We start from the raw sequence: 4,578 nt of genomic DNA on the forward strand, positions 1-4,578 counted from the left end.
TGAATCAATAAAAAACGAATTCGCATATTAATTTTACTTTTTAACTAATAATAACCTTATAATATCCTTTGATTCTTGTTCGAGGTATTTGAGAATGACTCCTGAATCACAAAAGCTGTTTAATTAGAATAATAGCCTCTTTTAAAAGTTAAAAAAATATTGCGTAATAGCGAGCTATTAAGGAGAGGTAATCCCCTCATATACGTAATATTTTCTGTTCGTTTTAAGTTTTGATGTTGTTCCTTACTTTAAGTAGAAAAAAAGTTTTTTTTTATTTAGTTTCTAATCGTTTCTAAAATGATACTGGAAAATCCGGCGCCCCCATCATGGTAAATTCCCTTACCCCACTAAAAATTCCTCCATAGAAAGATCCTTCAACGTAACCTTCTCTCCCTGACACCCCACCAGAAAAAAAATCTCCCATGAAAACGTCTGTATACTTCCTAATAACAAATATTATATTTGAAAAAAGGGCAAATTTCACAACCTGCAGCCCTTCCTTGGGGACTGTAGGGGATTAATTCATCCTCAAAGATATAGTTATTAGATTTTTCGACTATGTTGAGCAAAATGGCAATCTCAAAATTTTGATCGGATGACTTTGGGAGAAAATGAGCGTGGGAGGGGTCTTATATGCCCTCTATTTTTATACTTAAAAAGGGCACTAGAACTTTTAATGCACTTCTAATGGCCCCTCTCGTGATTACTAGGACCACTGGGTCGATAAGACCACCCCTGGGAAGAAACAAAAGTAATAATAAAAATAAACATGTATCCGTGATCTTTCTTCTGGAAAAAAATAGAATAATCCACGTTTTTGCAGATAAGAGCTTGACACCTCTACAATATGGTTTTCTGATATGCTGGGCTGAAGATGCAAATCTCATTAAGATTCTAAGACTTATAGGGGGCGTTTCCCCCTTTTTTCAAAAATAAGGCAAATATTATCGCGCTCGTAACTTTTTATGGGTAAGATTAAACTTGATGAAACTTATATATTTGAAATCAGCATAAGAATTTGATTCTTCTGATGTATCTATTGATATAAAAATTCCGTTTTTTAGAGGTTCGGTTTCTGTTGAGCCGGGTCGCTCCTTACTTACAGTTCGTTACCACAAACTGTTTGATGTAAAAAATTTATTTTTCTGTCCATTGAGTTTCGCAGAGAAGTAAAATGTTAGGAAAAGGCGATATTTTCCTCCCTCGTACTTAGAAATATGTTGGAATTTATGGTCCCATTGCAGAGAACCCATATTAAACTGTGGACATTATTAACCAGATTACGGCGATGGAAAACACAGGGCAAAAAGAGTACATTTAAGTATTTTCTGCAAATGAATTAATCAGCTTTTTTTTCAAGCTATTAAAGTAATTTTGCCATACCATGGGCCATCAAATTTAGCAAATTTTGGTCTGTAAGCTTCGGCCGAGCTAAGGATGGTATCGTGTATTCCTTTTGGACTTGTATCAGACAAAGGGATATAGTCTAGACGTTCTTCTTTAATTATGGGTACACCTGTTTGGCCTTCTGCATAGTGAAAACTAATGACAGCTGTTAGGTCCCTGAAATATCAGTCGTCGCAACTACAAGAATAGAGAAACCATTAGCAGCTTCGCTAAAATTAGCAATTGGCTGTCACAACACATCAGTAAAAATTCTGATAATGTTTTATTTTGGATCGTTCCTTAAGTGTACCTTATACTTCCATGACTATTTACTAAGAATCACTTGCTTCGGCACAGAACTTGAAAAGTCCTGGAGATATCCTATATTGCTTAAGTATCTTGGAGAAAAACGATTGGAGGAAATGATAGGACGAAATCTATTCAGTGGGAAGTGTCAATGCATTTAGAAAAATTCAAAAAAGAAAAATAATTCGAAGTTTTTATACAAAAAAAAACTAAGTATATGTACAGAAAACAGAAAAGAAGTTTGTTGTTAACATTTGACGCCTAGACAAAAATAAGTAAGAAGTACTGCTCATGCGAATGCTCACACGAAGACAACCAATCTCTGCATCACCTCCCACCAGCAACAAATCTCACTATATCGTCAATATAAAGAATCAACGCTAAAACAAACCAATAAAAATCCAACTTAAAACTACATTACTTAGAAAATTTTACATTCAACAATTCTTCTCCAACAAAAATATTTTCAGGTGTTTTTTAAAGGAACCAAGGGTAAGGGAATTCCGCCAACAAAATAGAGTTCCAGGCATGCCCCACAGCACTGTTTCAACTATTTAAAAAAAAAATCAATTTGGATAAACGAAAATTGTTCCTAATCGAGAGAGATATAACAGACAGGAGCTGGGAAAACTCTATTCCACCAATTGTGAGTTTCTTCTTTTGATTCCTGCTTGGACACGTAACCGGATTCCGACATAACAATAAAGTTGAAAAAGCTACACAGGAAGGCCTTAAGTAATACTGCTCTTGATCGACTTTCTCCTTATAATTGCCTTGTTAAACCTTTTCTATAGTTAATATTTTTCGTTTTTGTATGTATAGGATTCTTCGTGTATATTTAGTTTCTTTTTTACTCCACATTCTAATACTTATTGCACGGTGTTTTTATGGGTTATAATTAAAATATTAGTGTTATTAGGCTATACCCATCTATGTCACATGTATGAAGACAACTTCATGAGACATATACGACTATAACTAAATTTTATCTCTGCTTTCTTCATAAATCAACATTGTGTTCCCGCAGTTGGCGCATTATAAGGTGCATCATGACATCATGATATGAAGTGCTCTACGTTCTTGTTGCGTGCCTCATGGGTGGCCCAAATTTTGACAGTAGTGTGAAACCGAGGATCATATGGAAAGCTATCCGAAAATCTATTTAGTGAAGTGCTGGAGAAAATTGAGAGCTATCGATAGATCGATATTTATGAATTCAATGATTGATAATTTGAGTGCTAAAACCCTTTTTTTTAACTTTGTAAAAATTTTGAAGATAAGATGCGACTTATTAATAATGAAATAAACATTTAATGAATGGAAGGAACTCATCTCTGCAAAGGCTACTTGGCCTGTTTATACATAGTTCCTTACTAATCATCGATTACATTGATCATCAAAGATCATCGATTACTATTCAATTACATAATTATAATTTCCATTATTCATTCAATTACATTATATAATTTCCTTACTAAGATCTTTCGCATGCTGTTTATATACCCTTGGAATGTACACAAGGAGGGGGCCTCGGGACCACCCCTCCCCCGAAAGTTATTTTTTTTTATATCTTGGAAATTCATATTTAAATTATTAGCCTATATAAAGATTGTTTTTATTATTGCCCAGCAGCCACTTGAAAAATTGTTTATTTATTATTTGCCCCCTTCCCTGCCTAAAATCCTGTACCGCACCAGCGAAACTAACACATAATTCCTAAGTTCGATACTGAAACAAATAGCCAGGCATGCGTTTTTGTTTTGCTTTTTTCGTCGAGATTATTATTGTTATTTATTTTTTAACATTTCTGAATTTTCTCATCAGGGTTGCCAACTGGAAACATTTTATGTCAAAGGACATATTTCCATGTGCCAGGACATAATGACATAATAGGTCAAAACAGTGACGCGTTTTAGACAGTTGGGACATAATAGGGTAAAAAAGGATTACATTTTACAAATTTGTTATATAAAATTAAACATTTCCTAATTGGATATATACTCTGTTAAAAAAAACGAACTTTTGCTCAAAGTAGTGCTTTGTCTCTTTTTTTTTTTTTTTTTTTTTGAGCATACATGTTTTGCCAGAGGATTTTCTCCAAAGTAGGGGACTTGCATGTTTGTGTGAAGTTTGTGCTTTCACGCTATGTCACTTTGTATAAATATTTTGAAAGAATTTTTTTTCGTGTTAATTAATATTTTGGTGTTAACTGGCCGCTTTGAAAGAGGTTTACAAAGTAGCTTTGGGTCAGTAATACAACTGGTAAGAAAAAAATCTCTGGTTATTGAGCTCTCAAGATGGACACACTTTAGCTAAAAATGACACATTTTTTGATGCTCAAGGGGACACACTCATGGACCACAAAGTTGGCAACTCTGTTTTTCACTCTTCAATAAAACTAAATTCTAATTTCCGATTTTTATTTCTTGTTCTTATTAGCCTTTTTTGGCTTTTTAGCCTGTTTTGGCAAAAATAACCTGGCCTTTAAAAACTCTAATGCGCTTGATAAGAAAAGATGCATTTAAATGAAAAGAAGTCATTTAAGTATGTTATAAAGTTGAAGGTGTTAATATTCCTGAACGTTTGAAAGATTACTTACTATATGAAGAAGAACTTTAAATTTTGTTTGGTTTTAAGTAAACATCTGTGCAGAAAAAGGGAAAAGGTAGTATATCATCCCTACCTAAAAAGAAAAAAAGGAAATATCGCAAAACTAAAAAATGAGAAAAAAGAACGAACTATGACCCATAGTAACTGAAATTTAAAAATATATAATTGAGAACAAACTCTAGAAATAATTGCAAAAATTGCATAGACTATAATATATTGTGTTATTATGTAAACTACATAAATGTTTATGTTGTCTTAGTAACAATTTTGTGATGG

The sequence above is a fragment of the Artemia franciscana genome, chromosome 3 (genome assembly GCF_032884065.1).
Source record: "Artemia franciscana chromosome 3, ASM3288406v1, whole genome shotgun sequence".
NCBI classification, from domain to species: Eukaryota; Metazoa; Arthropoda; class Branchiopoda; order Anostraca; family Artemiidae; genus Artemia; species Artemia franciscana.